The following is an 18,884-nucleotide window of genomic DNA, read 5'->3' on the forward strand; positions in this document are numbered from 1 at the left end:
GACATGTACTTGTAAAGTTTCTTATAGTCAGTCAAATGTCTGTTGAAGGAGCAGTATCAGCAGATATTAAGCAGACAGTCTACTAATACTCAAATGGACCATCAAAATAAAGTGTTACCGCTATCATGAATATAACTGTATTCACCATCGGTAGGCGGCATATTCACTTATGTGGGAGAATTTTGCTTTCACAATCCAAAATAAATCAATTGATCTAACTTCAGTGCCTGCTGGTCACTCCCTTTTGTCATTAGCTCCACCTCTTTTGCAAGTAGCCTCACCCTATCTGCTACATGAGCAAAACTGTGAGTCCGGGCTCTATTTTATTAATACAGGCGCAAAGTCTAAAGCTCATGGCGCAAAAACAATAAGGGGGTGTCCGAATCCATTTTGGCTATGTTAAGGATGGATAAATATGCTGTGCGCCCGACGCATGGTCTAACAGGGTTGTGCTTATTTTCTTAATAAGTTCTGGATGTGTTTTGAGCATAACGTTCATTCAACCAATCAGAGTCTCGTCTCTTATTCCCTTTAAGAGTCAGTTGTGTCGCTCCATAGTGCATTTGTTATTTACATGGCGACTTTGTAAGTGTAAAAACTGAACACTTCACTAATGAGAAAACAGTTAAACAGAGCATCTGCAGCGCGAGGATAAAGAACGAGCCTCCTCCATTCAGCCTCTTTACTTTACTTTTACTCTTTACTCCTTTACTTTGGTGGAGTGAGGAAACGGTGGAAACTCACTCCACTGAACACATCCATTAGCCCACATATTTAATTTCCTTTGTTAAGCGCAAAGATTTGTGTCAAAACTATTTCTAAATGCAGCTCTGATCTCCAGCAAAGGAATAAATGAACAATAATAACTAAAAAACTGAGTTATATCCAAACACACGTCCTGTTCTTATGCTGATGCAGACGTCTCCAAAACCCCACAGCTGGACAAATCTACACTTGTGTTTATTAAAGCAAATATAAATCTGCATATAATGAATAATACTGCTAATAATAATCACATTATACAGATGCAGATCGTCATCAATAAACTGGTAAAGCCCCCCGAGGTGAAGAAGGCATGGAGGCAGTGCTGTTTATATTGATGTAGAGAATCATCATTTCTGGATCATTTTAATCCTTTAATTGTTTTCATCTGTAAAGATATTTGTGTGTTGCTGATTATCTCGTGTGTATTGAGTAAATTGGGTTCCAGTCGACACTAAATTTAAAAAAATCTCCATTTCTCGCTGTTATGATTTGTTATGATGAAGTTGTCTAGGGAGAGCAAACGTAACATCTAGAATATTGGATCATTACTGCAGTAAATGGATGGAAATAAACAAGGACAACTTCTTAACAATCAATTCGTATATTCCTCTATGAGGAAAAGAGTGAAAAGGCCAACAAAAGAGAGGCTTATGTGTGCGCTTTGTATAATGCATAAAAAAAGCAAACAGAAATATAATCAAACCAAAAATTTTCAGGGGAAAAAGGAACTAGAGTGGCGCCAAAGCAAAAAACTAAACAAAACCAAAAGCCACCTAAACGTGAACACAAGATCCGTCTAAACTTACTAATGAAAATCAAAATGTGAAAAAGAAACAGAAATCTTCAGTGTATGCGACGCCAATAACATAAACTCCCTGAAATAATAAACAAAAATACAAAAAGCAGCACTTACCCACTTACCTAGTGTTTTTTATTCATTCATTTATTCATTCATTCATTTTCTGCCACTTTTCTGGGGCCGGGTCGCGGGGGCAGCAGTCTTAGGAGAGAACCCTAGACTTCCCTCTCCCTAGACAGGGATCCCGAGGCGTTCCCAGGCCAGCCAAGAGACAAAGTCCCTCCAGCGTGTCCTGGGTCTTCCCCGAGGCCTCCTCCCGCTGGGACATGCCTGGAACACCCTCCTAGGTAGGCGTCCAGGAGGCATCCGAAACAGATGCCTGAGCCACCTAAGCTGACTTCTCTCGATGTGGAGGAGCAGCAGCTCTACTCCAAGCTCATCCCGGCTGTCAGAGCTCCTCACCCTATCCATAAGAGTGCGCCCTGCCACCCTTCGAAGGAAACTCATTTCGGCCGCTGTTATCTGAGGTCTTGTCCTTTCGGTCATGACCTTAGATGGGAGCAGGAATGTAGATTGACCGGTAAAGCGAGAGCTTTGCCTTTCGGCTCAGCTCCTTCTTCACCACAACAGACCGGTACGTGGACCGCATTACTGCTGCCGCTGCACCAGTCCGCCTGTCAATCTCACGTTCCATCCTTCCCTTACTCCTGAACAAAACAGAGATACTTAAACTCCTCCACCTGGGGTAAGGACTTTCCTCCAACCTATAGATAGTAAACCACCTTTTTCCGGTGGAGCACCATGGCCTCGGACTTGGAGGTGCTGATTCTCATCCCAGCCGCGTCACACTCGGCAGCAAACCGCCCCAGTGCATGCTGCAGATCCATGTTCGGTGAAGCCAACAGAACAACATCATCTGCGAATAACAGAGATGAAATCCTGTGGTCCCCAAACCGGACCCCCTCCAGCCCAAGGCTGCACCTTAAAATTCTGTCCATAAAAATTATGAATAGAATTGGTGACAAGAGGCAGCCCTGCTGGAGTCCAACATGCACTGAAAACAAATCTGACTCCAACTCTGTTCATACAGGGACGAGACGGCCATCAACAGATCGCCTCTGACCCCATACATCCCGAGCACTCTCCACAGAATGCCACGATACAGAGTGTTTCTGAACAATATAAATAACTACAGGAAAAAATGTCTGTCGCGCGACTTAATAACCTATCCCTTTTTCACCAAAAAGGAATGATAAACTCTTTAACCATACTGTATTATACAAAACAAAACACAATACATAATCAGAAGCAAGCATCTAAAGCACAAACCAACACACACACACAGCACCGACAAACTGGTCAAATTTAAAGTCTGCGGAACGAAGCCTGATTGGTCCACGAGGAAACGCGCTAATGACAAGTGACAGGCTCGGGATCCAATCAGCAGGTACCTGGGAGAAAGAAAATAGTGGAACAAAATGGGATAGGGCGAGACAAAGAGCGAATGACAGACAAGGAGAGCGAGAGCGATGGGAGACAAGGAAAAACAGAGAGGGAGAAAGGTCAAAAATACAAACTCCCACGGACCGTAACACCCGCTAACATTTGAGCGTCAGAAATGTCTGTGATTGGCTGTGAGTTTAGTGAACTGATGACCTTCGCAGCCAATGACAGTCATTTCTGTTAAGCTTGTGAACACAATGGCAAATCAGCGCGGTTCAAAAATGTAGCACTCAATGGTTAGCGAGAAATGGGCGTTTTTAAAATTGATACCGGATTCCATGACATGGTTATGCTAGTGTAATTATAGTTAACAGGAATTCAGACTCATATTTTCCCAAAGGCCTTTACTCTCCTACCCTCTCAGCATCTCTAATTCTGCTGGAGATGTCAGAAAGAGCTTATCCTGGACACATTTAATGTCCGTAATGCCTTTAATTTCAGAGTGAGAAAGCGTTCAGAGGGAAATCATGGACGAGAAGTGATGACGCTTAATTCAGCTTCAGTCATGACATCATCACCTCCTCTGCACCAATCAGAGAGCAGTATGTGCATCATATGACTGTAAGAGATTGATTATATTCACTTAGAGGTGTAACAGAGGGTTGAAAAGAAGGGTTTGTGTGGAACTGGAGACTCATTTCGAGACCTAGCAACACCCTAGAAATGGCATCGCAACGCTCAGACCTTCCCCAGCATGACTTCAGCGTGATAAACAGAGCGTCTTGTTTGGTTTTTCAGTCTAATTGTCTAAATGTCACAGTTTGTCTGATCAAATGTCATGCTTTAGACTTGCTTTAGCACTGTGAATATGACTTATGAAATAGAGCTCTCTCTCTCTTTATTTATATATATATATATATTTCGCAAGTATTAGTAGCGCTTGACTTTTCCACATTTTTTTATGTTACAGCCTGATTCTAAAATGGTTTAAATTCATTTATTTCCTCAACAACCTACACACAATCCCCCATAATGACAATGGAAAAAGAGTTTTTGAAATTGTTGCAAATTTATTAAAAGTAAAAAAGCTGTAAATCACATGTACATCAGTATTCACAGGCTTTGCTCAATACTCTGTTGATGCACCTTTGGCAGCGATTACAGCCTCAAGTCTTTTTCAATATGATTCCACAAGCTTGGCACAGCTGTCTTTGGGAATTTCTGCCCGTTCCTCTTTGCAGTACCTCTCAAGCTCTATCAGGTTGGATGGGAAGCGGCGGTGTGCAGCCATTTTCAGATCTCTCCAGAGATGCTCAATAGGATTTAGGTCTGGGCTCTGGCTGGGCCACTCAAGGACATTCACCGAGTTGTTGTGAAGCCACTCCATTAATATTTTTGTGCTTCGGGTCATTGTCCTGCTGGAAGATGAAGCGTCGCCCCAGTCTGAGGTCAAGAGCACTCTTGTGCAGGTCTTCATTCAGGATGTCTCTGTCCATTGCTGCATTCATCTTTCCCTCTATCCTGACTAGTCTTCCAGTTCCTGCTGCTGAAACACATCCCCACAGCATGATGCTGCCACCACTATGCTTCACTGTAGGGATGCTGTTAGCCTGGTGATGAGCGGCACCTGGTTTTCTCCAAATGTAACGTCTGGCATTCCCTCCAAAAGGGTTCAGTTTAGGTCAGAGGAGTGAGGTTTACCTGCACAGCACTTACTAGCTGGCCTCCGTCACAAAGGCAGCATGTTGTCTGCCACGTCATTTGGGATGCCATTTTGAGCGTTGTTGCACTGAAAACATTATAATTTGTACTTATTTCCTTTTATCTTTTTAAATGTTAGTCTGAATAGAATCTTTAATGCATACCAAAGCCAAAGTCTTGTACCGAATGGTTCAACGGTTCTGTTTATAAAGGCCAAATACAAATAAATAGAGAACGTTAATTTTTTTTGTACTTTTTTATTTAAAGTAAAGTTATAAGAGCCTGAAGGTATTGTAGACTTTGCAAATTCAGTTTGCAGACATTTGTAGGTACAGACATCTATTGTGTGCGTTCTTGGCAGTTTTTTCATGTCTTTTTAATATCGTCCATATCGATATCAGAGTTATATCGTATCGACCGAAATACAGAAGTACATTGTGATTGTGAAATTTTTGTTATATCGTCCAGCCCTATTATAATGCAAAGCTTTGCTTTTAGTACAGTGTGAAACTCCCTTTATATTGTGTCTAAATCATACAGTGAAGATCATTGATTTTAAACTCATCAGATCTTAAACGTCAGCACTTTAGCTAGCTTATACAATTTAAAAGTCTCTTTACATATGCACCATTGTCCAGAATGTTCTCCTGTCTGTCGAGCAGCACGGCTGATTAAGTTAATGAAGCAGAGACATTGTGTCCTGAGCAAATAGTAACGAAGGAGGCACAGAAACAATCGAGTTAAGTTGGACTGCACTTTCTGCTTAAATGTCAAAGGTCTCCGCTGTTCTCCGCTGATTGAGTTTGTTTTTAAGGTCGCCTGCTTTGACCCTTCATTCATTTAAAGCTGATTTTCCTGCTAACCAAAAAAATCAGACTTAAACCTGCTGATGGGCTGTCTTCAATGCTTCTGCCTGCTCTTCTTTTATATTGATTTTAGAAACAATGCAAATGAATACAGGCATGTGCTCTTTGAATGATCTCTACTGTGATTGGTTGATGGTGTAAGAGGGGCGGGGCTTACCACAGTGAGGTGTTTTGATGTGGGTTGTTACCGGTAACTTAATTTAGGAGTGTGTGTGTGTGTACAGATGGAGGAGTGTGTCAGTGTTTTATAGATAAAGGAGTGTGTGTGCTTTACAGATGCATAAGTGTGTGTGTGTGTGTTGCTTTCTTGTTTCAGGTCAGCACAGGGTGTGTCTGTCTGTAACATCGACCTCTGAGGGTGTTTCACAGCACAGATAACCTTTCCAGCGCTCACAGATACAGATGTTGCACAGAGATCCTACTGAGGGCACGTTTGTGTTTGTTTGAGTGTGTGTGTGTGTGTGTGTGTGTGTGTGTTTGTGTGTCCTTCTGAGACCTCATGCATCTTTCTCTGCAGGTTGAATTCTATTTAGTCTGGTTTAAGAGTGTTGTATTTTAATGTAATATACATACATAATGTTCATAATGTACATAATGTTATTGTATGTACTGTGTATATGCACTCACCGGCCACTTTATTAGGTACACCTTACTAGTACCGGGTTGAACCCCTTTTGCCTTCAGAACTGCAATAATCCTTCATGGCGTAGATTCAACAAGGTACTGTAAATATTCCTCAGAGATTTTGCTCCATATTGACATGATAGCATCACACAGTTGCTGCAGATTTGTCGGCTGCACATCCATGATGCCAATCTCCCGTTCCACCACATCCCAAAGCTGCTCTATTGGATTGAGCTCTGGTGACTGTGGAGGCCATTTGAGTACAGTGAACTCATCGTCATGTTCAAGAAACCAGTCTGAGATGATTCACGCTTTATGACATGCTGCGTTATCCTGCTGGAAGTAGCCATCAGAAGATGGAGACACTGTGCTCATAAAGGGATGGACATGGTCAGCAGCAATACTCAGGTAGGCTGTGGCGTTGATGCTCAATTGGTACTAATGGACCCAAAGAAAATCTCCCCCACACCATTACACCACCACCAGCAGCCTGAACCGCTGATACAAGGCAGGATGGATTCATGCTTTCATATTGTTAAGGACAAATTCTGAGCCGAGCATCTGAATGTGTCAGCAGAAATGGAGACTCATCAGAGCAGCAACGTTTCTCCAATCTTCTATTGTCCAGTTTTGGTGAGTCTGTGTGAATTGTAGCCTCAGTTTCCTGTTCTTAGCTGACAGGAGCGGCACCCGGTGTGCTCTATTCTGCTGCTGTAGCCCATCCGCCTCAAGGTTGGACGTGTTGTGTGTTCAGAGATGCTCTTCTGCAGAGCTCGGTTGTAACGAGTGCTTATTTGAGTTACTGTTGCCTGTCTATCAGCTGGAACCAGTCTGGCCATTCTCCTCTGACCTCTGGCATCAACAAGGCATTTGCGCCCACAGAACTGGCGCTCACTGGATATTTCCTCTTTGTCGGAGCATTCTCTGTAAACCCTAGAGATGGTTGTGCGTGAAAATCCCAGTAGATCAGCAGTTTCTGAAATACTCAGAGCAGCCCGTCTGGCATCAACAACCATGCCACGTTCAAAGTCACTTAAATCCCCTTTCTTCCCCATTCTGATGCTCAGTTTGAACTGCAGCATATTTTCTTGACCATGTCTACATGCCTAAATGCATTGAGCTGCTGCCATGTGATTGGCTGATTACAAAATTTGTGTTAATGAGCAGTTGGACAGGTGTACCTAATAAATTGGCCAGTTTTTAGTAATATTCATTAATTATTAAGCATTATAAAATTGATACTTAATTATTTGTGAGGCATTGCTGTACATTTAAGACATTAGTAAGCGTCGGCGCCAGTGGTGTAGTGGTTAGTGCGTTGACACATGCACTCTGGTGCTCGTGGTGACCCGGGTTCGATTCAACCTCGCGGTCCTATGCCAATCCTTCCCCTCTTTCTGCTTCCCATGCTTTCCTGTCAATTCTCTACTGTCCTGTCAAAAATAAAGGTGAAAACCCCGAAAAAATAATTCAAAAAAAAAAAAAAAGACATTAGTAAACAGTTTATACGGTCACAAATGCTGTATGCTTGACGTGTAAGTGCATATGATAATGTTCTTAATTGTTGTGTTTAATACGTTGTTAATGATTCATTTTTATTACTAAATTAAGCATTTCATTATTTGCAAACTTATATTTCAGAGTAATTGGTGGTTTTTCTGATCATTCAGAATTATCGTGGCATATGCTGAGCTTGGCTGATGCACACATCGCTGTATTGATGCTGAAACCATATATAGTGCAGCTCCAGCATGTGTGTGTTTAATCTAATGAACTCATTGTGTTGGGAATGAAGGAGCCTGAAGTCACACAGAAATCACATTAGATTGACTATTTCTTAGCCAGTATGTTATTGTTCGGTTATTTAGGGTCAGCACAGGATTATTTGATTAACCCTGAAAAGCATGCCATGCAAACAATAGTCAGAAGAATCTAATTTATTGACTTAATACAGCTTAATGACCTTTTATGCAAAACATTTCTATTGAATGCGTCCTGTTTGGTGCGTCAGGCTTTTGTGTTTGACTTATTGAGAAAAAAAAAGTGATTAAAATTCATATAAATTGTTCTGTGAACGCAAGACATCATCTGATCCAATATAAGCTCATTGTTCTAAATCAAAACTTAACAAAATATTTCCAACAATCTCTTCAAGTTGTAATAAGTGCAGTGTGTCAACAGGAACTTTGTTTCATTCTTTGTGGCCATGCAGTAAACTACAACCATTCTGGAAAAATATTTTTAAATTGCTTTCTGAAGTGTACTCAACGAATCTGGAAATGGATCCTAGTATTGGACTTTTAGGAGCAGAGTACAGTCCTTGCAGTAGAAACCAAACACAAGCAATTCTATTTTGTATGTGTCTTGCAAAAAAACTCATTTTACAAATGTGGAAATCTGATGCTGTCCCCACCTTTGAAATGTGGGCTAGAGAACTTGGAAATATGTTACACTTAGAAGAACTGAGATTCATACTAAATGACAAATTGTCCATTTTTAACAAGATTCGGGAACCATTCATATTATTTTTGCAGATAGACTGAACTGACAGACTTACAAGACTGTTGTATGTTAATTCATTTATTTATCTTATTTTATTATTTATTTTATAATTCTTATAATTTTTTTATGTCTCTTTTGGTTTCATTGTCCATGTGCACCTTGCCTCAATTTTAATTTTTCGTCCCAGCCAGATCTATATATGATTGTAAATGTTATGCATATATGCCTTTTATTTTTATGAACTTTCCACAAATATTTTGATCAATGTTAAATGGGTGGGGTGGGCGGTAGGGTTTTGCAATCCTTTTTGTAGTAAGTTAAATTCACTGTAAGTACTACCAAAAGAATGTTGATGGTATATTTCTTTGTAAGAACTCAGGCAGTACTGTATTTAATGTATGAAGGTTTTTTCAATGAAAATGAAAATATAGAGTTAAAAAAAATTCATATAAATGTGATATCCAAGTCTAAAAATAGTAATTTAAACCATTATTATATGGTACTCAGGCGATACTCTGGCTTAGTGGTTAGCACTGTTGCCTCACAGCAAGAAGGTCGCTGGTTTGAGTCTCGGCCAATTGGCATTTCTGTGTGTCCAAACACACGCGCTATAGGGGATTTGATTAACTACATTGGCTGTAGTGTATGAGTGTGTGTGTGTGTGTGAATGAGTGTGTATGGGTGTTTCCTAGTACTGGGTTGCATCTGGAAGGGCATCCACTGTGTAAAATATATTCTGGAATAGTTGGCGGTTCATTCCACTGTTGCAAACCTCTGATGAATAAAGCGACTAAGCCGAAGGAAAACGAATGAATGTGTATACATGACATAGAGTACATTAACAAATGGATAACAGGTAGTGTTTTTGTGTGTGTGTGTGTGTGAGATTGTGTGGTTTGGGGTGTGAATGCTCACTCGGTGTGTGTTGTGATCTTTTCTTCTCCTCCTGATGTTTGTGACCTTTCTCTCGAATCAATATCTGATCCTGTCTCCTCTTCAAATGCCTGAATAACAGACGTGCGGCGTCTTCAGTTTGTCGTTCAACACTGTTTAACATGAAACAAACGACAGCTGTGCTTGAGGCTATTGAGGAGGAAGTATTAATAAAGGTGCCATTTAATTAAACCTGGATCAGCCCTGGGGCCTCATGACATGTACAAACACTCTGAATTGATACTAAAACATTGCGTACGGATAAAGCTGTAGATGTGATCCCACACATATTAGCCCCTTTCACACATACAGACCTTTCCGGAAAATTACCGCCAATTTTCCGGAAAGGTTGTATGTGTGAACAGGCCCTTTTTGAAAATACCGTTAAATTGGTTCTGGCTATTTTCCGGAAAGAGAAGTTGTAACATTACCGGTAATTTGCCGGAATGCTGCGCTGTGTGAATGCAGAAGGAAGATTGCCGGAAAGAGCGCGTCCACGTCTAGAACGTGCTGACGTGAGACACCTGCTTTAGCCAATCAGAACAGTCAGACGCATTCACGTGCGCGCGGATTATGAGAATAAAAGCCTTTGAATAACTTTCCAGACACCTTTAGCTGCTAGATGTTAGTCAGATAACGTTAATGTGTTCCTTCTTAATGCCAACTGTGTAAATAATTATCGATAAAATGTTTATGATAAGCCGTTGTTTGTTTATCTTCAAGCTTTGCGTGTGCCCGTGAGCGCCTATAGCGCCAGCACACACACATATCATGAACATCTCGACATGCGAAAGTGTTTCTCTGTGTTTTCATTAGAGTTGTACTCAATACTGATCCATCCGAAGAGTTTGTAATGTAGTCAAATGTTTACAAACACAAGCGCAGCCGTTTAGGGCTCATTTCTGGTCAATGATGTCAGAATTACCGGCATTTTGCGATGGATGTGTGAATGCTCTTTTCCGGAAAAATTCCGTAACGTCCTCGCCTGTGTGAACAGCGCTTTTTTGAATATACTGGTAAAGTTGTTCCGGAAATTTTCCGGATATTTACCGGTATCACTGTGTGAAAGGGGCTATAGACCTTTTTCTTGGAACGCAAAATTACCCATGATGCTTTGCGTGTATGCGCAAGGAGAATGCAAAGAACTTCCGGTCGGCAGCTGATGCATGTAAACAGTCACATTTGGACAGCTTTGAAACGAGTTTTAATCTATTTTACCTGCTTTTCATCCTCTTTGAACTAATACTGTTGTCCATCAGCAGCATCTCCTGGACTGATCATTTAAAGAAATGCCATCTAATAGGATGGAAAACAGCTGCTGTGAGGCGTTTCCCCCTCGTTGTCAGACGGCATCTTCTGCAGTGTAAATGAAGCCTCGTCATCGCTAAAGTCAACATTTTCTCTTTATTTCAAATATATAACCAGCCCAAACACATGTAATTCAGCAAAATGTTTGACACACACACGTAGCCTGTACTGTGCCACTGACACACTCATTTAATAACTGTGACAAAGTGAAAATATAGGCTAGAGTCATTTCCAAATGACAGAAAAACACAAACCGTGGTGAAAACAACACACGAAATAAAACACAAACGGCTCGAGATTAGAATGAACAGCAAATCAGCAGCAGAGGATCAATAACAGACTTTTATTGGTCATTTTTGTAAACTGCACGACTTTCATACCTGTTAAGTTTCATGCCAGTACTCTGGTTTGCTCTCTCTCTCTCTCTCTCTCTCTCTCTCTCTCTCTCTCTGTGTGTGTGTGTGTGTGTGTGTGTGTGTTAAAGAGCCGCTGAGCTAACAGCTGAGAGGCCGGCAACGCACACACACACTGTATTTCTGACGGCAGACACGTGAACTAGGAGAACGTTTTTCTCGTATTTCTGACGCGCTTGAACCACATGTGACAGATTATAACGGCTTTAACAGACACATTTCTAAGTTGTGTGTCACAAAAACACTCTGTTATCCATTAAAAACGTTATTGAAACCCATTTTCGGAGCGCAAATGACCAGTTGTACACGCTGTAAACGGAAGTTTTTAGCATTGTACTGGAAGACGCAGGTCGCTATGGCGCCCTCCATGCAGCAGCCATGAAAAAGGTCTATAATCTTTGTTCATCCAAATTAACGTGAAACTGAGCGCACGTGCACGAGTGCAAAACCCCTTCCGCATTGTCAAAGTGTGGAGAGAACAGGCGGGGGGACAGGGGATGCTGAACTAACACCCTTTGAGGAGAGAGTTGTAGGCAACACTTTACTGTCTGGAGTAGTATCCGTGTCTGTGGGAGACACAGATGTATTAGAGGAACACTTTGTTTGGGCGGTATTGCAGCACGCCTTATGTTACCCGATAGCCAATATTAACTTGAGAGATTTAAAAAATTAAAGGCATTTTTAAAAAGAACAAGCAAAAAATTAAACTGGTCCCGTGGAGTTCAGCACATGTCATCTTGCCAGTGTATGCTGTGTAGTGTGTGTATCAGAATCAGAATCAGTTTTATTGCCAAGTATGCTTCACACACACAAGGAATTTTTACAGAAGGAAGCTTCCAGTATACATAAAGTGACAAGTGACAACACAAAATAAATATGAGGAAAAAAAGATGCTAAACATTAAACAGAGATGCAGTTAGTCAAGAAATCTGGATGTTGAATCGTATGTACAGATTTGTTATAAATATACAGGTTATACGGTGCTGTTTACAAATGCGAATGTAGAAAGTATTGCATTGGATATTTATATGAGGTGCTGTGTACAAGTGCGTATGAGAAGTATCCCCCACAGTTGGGGGATATTTAACTATTCATGAGGGAGATGGCCTGAGGAAAGAAACTTTTCCTGTGTCTGGCTGTTTTTGTGCTTGGTGCTCTGAAGCGCTGACCAGATGGTAACAGTTCGATCAGGTAGTGTGCTGGGTGCGAGGCGTCCAGAGTGATTTTGCGAGCCCTTTTACTCACTCTGGAAGAGTACAGTTCTTAAAGTGTAGGAAGGGTAGTGCCAGTGATGCGTTTAGCAGTCCGGACTATTCGCTGTAGTCCATGGAGGTCCCAAAACCGACGGGTTTGACAGCATCGCCGATCCTCCGCCCCCGTCGCAAATCCGCTCACGAAAAATACACACTTAGGCCCTGTTTACACTATTGCGTCTCAGTGTTAAAATGGCATTTTAGAATGAAAATGATCCATATCGACAACGTGTTTTCAACGTGTAAGGATCCCTCCTCACTCATCCCCCCTCCCCCCGCTTTTCACCTGATGACGAACCGTTTCACATTAGACATCGCACGATGCCAAATAGGACGACATCGGCCAACCCTACACCGAACTTCATATGCTGATTAGGGCTGGTGCATACCCGTTACAAAGGTACGGCACCGGGTTTCGGTACCCAACCCTAAACAACACAGGACGTGCACAAAGCAAATGGGATTAAAAGATCTGTTCAGCTCTCTGTGATCATCAATCATCATCAAATGTGATCAGAGTTTTACAAGTTTAAAGTGTTGTAAAACAGCATGTGTGTAGTGAAGTACAGCGATTTTACCAGCTTTATCACCACAGCGCCATGTCAGTACAATTATGAAAGAAGACGCTTCAATCCCGGTTTGTGTACATTAAATGCTAAGGGTGTCACGATCCTCCAAATGTTTGATTCGATTGACCAATTAATGATTAATGAATTAATGACCAATTAATTATTTGTAGGCTACCGTTTAAACTACCTGACCTGCATGGTCTTTGTTTTACTCATAAACAAATCATACAGTAAATGAATAAAGGCAAGATACACACATAATTACCACCTGTCAATCACTTTTTCTGCGGGACTCGTGAATAGGCAGTGATGTGTGTCGTTATAATGACGTCGGTAATAAAGACGCACAACCAACAGGAACCAGCCAACAGTATCTGAGGTGTTCACTAAAATGACTAAGTACAAGTGAGTGAAAGATTGAAGCAGTCCTCTGACTGCCTGGACCTGCTGTCTTGAGCTCATGGCTGTGTGTGCGTCTGTGTCTGTGTGGTCACGTGATGTGCATTTTCAGAGGTAGAGAGGAAGGAGGGCTGCTCAGAAATGCTACACGCCACTGTGGATGTCAAATCGTTGTCGTTTTACAATGCCATTTAAAAACAAAGACAGTGTAAACAGGGCCTGAGTGTGTACTTTTCACGAGCGGATTTGCAACGGGGGCGGGCGGAGGATCGCGATGCCGGTGTTGTCTATCAGACGAACCGTACGTAATATGTACATAGCAGAGCTTGCAAAACTGCGTTTTTTTTGTCGACAACACGAACGTTGTCAACATAACTCACTGGAAATCCAAAATGCTTCCACACCGGCGACTTCATTGAAAGAGGAGAGGGTTTAAGTTCTGTCGACGGGTCTCCTGCTTCTGCAGTTTAACAAGCACTTCAACAAGCCTGTTTTTTCCCGCTTGGCAAGCCAAGCTGACGTGACATGGGGGCGTGGCAGCATCGACGATTCTATTTTTTGATTCGATAATCGAAATTGAGCCTACATTTTAAAAATCTTAGCATAAATTTTAAAAATCGAAATCGTGACACCCCTATTAAATCGGGTTTATTTTGTAGGTTAACATAACCAATATCCATACAGCAGTGGAGATTAACCTGTACTGTATCCTGTCACATTTGCCATAGAAAATCAGCAACAAAGTAAAACACGCACAATGTCTGTAAACTACAATTTGAATTAATTAAATACCACAAAATATACTCTATATGTTTTACAAAGGAGCAGAAAGAACAATTTACATCAAAGTTTTCAGAAATAAACTAAAAAAAAAAACACCTCCTGATGTTTTATAAGGCGGCGCGGCCTCTCGGTGGTTAGCACTGTGGCCTCACACCTAATAGGTCGCTGGTTCGAGTCCCAGCTGGGTCAGTTGGCGTTTCTGTGTGGAGTTTGCATGTTCTCCCCATGTTGGCGTGGGTTTCCTCCGGGTGCTCCGGTTTCCCCCACAGTCTGAACACATGCGCTGCTGTAGTGTATGAGTGTTTGTGTAAATGAGTGTTTTAAGGTGTTTCCCAGTACTGGGTTGCAGCTGGAAGGGCATCTGCTGTGTAAAACATATGCTGGAATAGTTGGTGGTTCATTCCGCTGTGGCGACCTTTGAAATAGAGATTAAGCTGAAGGAGAATGGATGGATGATGTTTAATCTCTGGATGTGATTCCGGATGATGTCATGACTGATGATGATGATGATGCGTGTGAGAGTCACATGTTCTCCATCATGTGCTTAGTGATGAATGAAGCTCTTTTTTTCATGCGTGTCTGCAGTGAATGAGTGTGAACTCGTGTTGATGCTCATTTGCTTCGGGTTCTGGTGTGTTTATAGCAGCGTCTGTAACTGGCATGTATAAATGAGCTGTTATGAGAGCTGTAGAAATGGCCCCGGGGCCCGACAGACCCTCAGACGCTCTTCTGTCACACTCGTATATTCCTCAGTCTGTTTGGCATTGATGTGTGTAATGGATGCTCTTATAAATAGCAAGCAGTGCTACCATTTTTAACTAGGAATGTCCCGATCAGGTTTTTTTTTCGAGTCTGAGTCGTTTGATTTTGAGCACCGATACAGAAACCCAGATCCGACACTTCTATAATACATTAAAAAAAATAAAGAAGAGCGAAGAAACAATTCAATTCATGTTTATTTACATATGTATATAGCGCTTTTCACAATCTAGATTGTGTCAAAGCAGCTTAACATAACGTCCAGGTTTCAGAAACAGATCCAGAATGTTCCTTATTTTAGCATTCAGCAACTCTGTTAACGAACAGGGCACTTCTGTAAGGTAGCTTCAACAATCAAGTAATAAATAACGTCAATATTCTTCTCTTTTTGACTTTAGTAAAACAGTAAATATTAATAATATAATATAAAAACAAACAGCACCTCAACTTAAAATACAGCGGCAATCCAAGTTTACAGATCTCACAGTTTGCTATGGCAATGTTGTTTTCATCAACTTTATGATACCTCCAGACCGGAGACACACTCACGCTTTCCGCTTCAAGCTGCTTCCGCGTCCTAATTTGCCGACTAAAGCTAGCTAAAGTGCTGTCGTTTAAGATCTGATGAGTTTAAAATCAATGATCTTCACTGTATGATTTAGACACAATATAAAGGGAGTTTCACACTGTACTAAAAGCAAAGCTTTGCATTATAATAGGGCTGGACGATATAACAAAAATTTATATCACGATATACTTCTGAATTTCGATATGATATAACTCTGATATCGATATGGACAATATTAAAAAGACATGAAAAAACTGCTGAGAACGCACACAATAGATGTCTGTACCTACAAATGTCTGCAAACTGAATTTGCAAAGTCTACAATACTTTCAGGCTCTTATAACTTTACTTTAAATAAAAAAGTACAAAAAAAATTAACGTTCTCTCTTATTTTTTGGCCTTTACAAACACACACACACACACACACACACACACACACACACACACACACACACACACACAGTTATATATATATATATATATATATATATACACACACACACACAGTTGAAGTCAGAATTATTAGCCCCCCTGAATTATTAGCGCTCCTGTTTGTATTTTAATTTCTGTTTAACAGAGGGAAGATTGTTTCAGCACATTTCTAATCATAATAGTGTTAGTAACTCATCTCTAATAACTGATTTATTTTCTCTTTGCCATGATGACAGTAAATTATATTAGACTAGATATTCTTCAAGACTCTTCTATTCAGCTTAAAGTGACATTTAAATGCTTCACTAGGGTTACTAGGGTAATTAGGGTAACTAGGCAGTTTAGGGTAATTAGGCAAGTTATTGTATAACGATGGTTTGTTCTGTAGACTATCAGGAAAAATATATTGCATAAAAGAGCTAATATTATAATAATATTGACCTTAAAATAATGTTTAAAAAATTAAAAACTGCTATTATTTTAGCTGAAATAAAAACAAATAAGACTTTCTCTAGAAGAACAAATATTATCAGACATACTGTGAACGTTTCCTGAATCTGTTAAACATCATTTGGGAAATATTAAAAAAAGAAAAAAAATCTGAGGGGGCAAATAATTCTGACTTGAGTCCAGGGGTGTGTTTCCCATACAACAACGTAACTCGCGGCTGAACTATCACAGTACGATGCATCATTTGGGAAAAGAATAATGTAGTGACCGATGTTTGCCAAAAACCCGAGTTTCTCTGTCGCAGATCCATCACTTGAACCACGTTAGTTATAACGTAAAACGCCCATAAAGAAATTCTAAACGAGGTGGAGTAACAACTTCTTTAGAGAAGAACCCCATCATTTATTTCTGCAAATTATATTGATATATTATAGAATCACTTACAAAAGCTAACACGTTTTCTAATCTCATATATAAATCATATAAGTAAATAAATAATGAGGCTATTTATTATAAAGTGAAATGTAATATTTATTATGTATCAGAAATGAAAAAATCATACTTTATTAATAGTAATGATGATCATGATAATGATGATGATTATTTTTATTATTATTATTATTATTATTAAGTAGGATATTGTTTATTTTTTATTGTTTAGAAAAGTCTACTTTTACAATTCGACACCACAGCAGAAGGTTCTAACCAGCAGGCCCATGTCAAATACAGTACAGATACTTAATGAATAACCTACTGTAAATTAAAAGAATTAACGTATGCTTTTTGTTTTCACAAACTTTGAAGACGTAACATAAATTCCACTTTTAAATAACATGTCACCAATAGCTTTCACCATGAGCCACGGCTGTGTTCAAAATGACATTATTGTTTTCAAAGTGCACTGCAAAGGGAGCACACTTGTAAACATGAAAATCGCTAAAACTGAACTGTAAAAACAGTTTGAAGGCAAATTACAACTGAGAGAGATGAGCTTAATGCTAATTTACTTTTAATAATTCCGACTTTTCATTTGAATGTTAGAGTGTTCAAAATGAATAGTGCACAGGGGGGGGGGGGGGGGGGGGTTAAGTGGGAATAAAACACAGCCAGGAACTATGTTTCTAACTACAGCTCCAGAGGTGCAGTTTCAAGTGCTCAAGTTTGCGACGCAGTTTGCGAATGTTCGTTGCAGTGAAGGATTTGGGAAACGGCAAATCAACAAACTATGTTTGTAACGATGGAACTTGCAACCTTAGTTGGTTAACGATGGTTTTGGAAAACGCACCCCTGATCGGGAGGTAACATCCGATTTCGATCGAGCCTGTAACTGCGTAATGTGGCCAGATTTCCGATCACGTAATCGGATCTGGACATCCCTAATTTAAAAAAAATTTTTTACAAAGTGATTTCTTTTTTTTTTTTAAGTTCTATAAAGTAAAATGTAAATAAATAAATAAATAAATAAATGCATATGTGTATATGTTCAAGTGTAGTTTACCATAACCAATCATAGTAATTGAAATAAAAAGCATATATATAGCATATAAAATATAATTAACTTATTACTATTTTATTTTGTTTTCTGTTACGTTATTTCCTAGTTCCAAGTTGTAATGGAAGGCGTAAAAACATAATAGCTGCGTCCCAAATCGCATACTTGTGCACTATTCTACGCCATTTTGTAGTATAAAAAGTTTAAGTAGTGCGTTCACACTGAAAACTCTAAAAATAATAAGTGCACTTTAATTACCCGGATGATGCACTCATTCAGCTGGTAAAATGAAGTGTGTAATGATGGACACTACACGCACTCAACGACCGCAGGTTTGCTTACGTAGCAGAAGGGGCGGAGCTATCGGGCGCACATGTTGAATAACTTTATTTATTTTGGATTGTGAAAGCAGAATTCTCCTACGAGAGTGATTTTAGCGCCTCCCGATGGTGAATGCGGCAATACTCACGGCAGGTATTATCTGATAATTCGGTCGTTTATTTCACTGATTTGGCGACCGTCAAACGTCATCAGGGAAACGGTTTGAATTTCCGCTTAGTAAAAACACATTAGTGTGCCATTTGGGACGACACTACATATATATACTATCCTGTTGAGTGTGCAAGTGCATAAGTACATAGTGCATGAGTGCATAGTGTATAGTGTGCCATTTGGGATGCAGCTAATGTAAAACATAAGCTAGAATAGCAGGTGGTTCATTCCTCTGTTGTGGAACCCAGACAGGCAGTCAGGCAGCGTAATACAGAGAGTGGACCAAAGCGTCAAATGATTGGTAATTATAAGCAAAAAATAGAATAAAAATAT

The 18,884-nt window shown here is 40.2% G+C and overlaps 1 protein-coding gene across 2 annotated transcripts in view; it reads left to right on the forward strand.

The window, feature by feature from the left end:
• rab27b (RAB27B, member RAS oncogene family) overlaps window positions 1-18,884 on the forward strand; it is a 64,398-nt gene that overhangs the window by 32,671 nt on the left and 12,843 nt on the right. The window lies entirely within an intron of this gene.

Source organism: Danio rerio, chromosome 21, assembly GCF_052040795.2.
Source record: "Danio rerio strain M-AB ecotype USA chromosome 21, GRCz13ab, whole genome shotgun sequence".
NCBI lineage: Eukaryota > Metazoa > Chordata > Actinopteri > Cypriniformes > Danionidae > Danio > Danio rerio.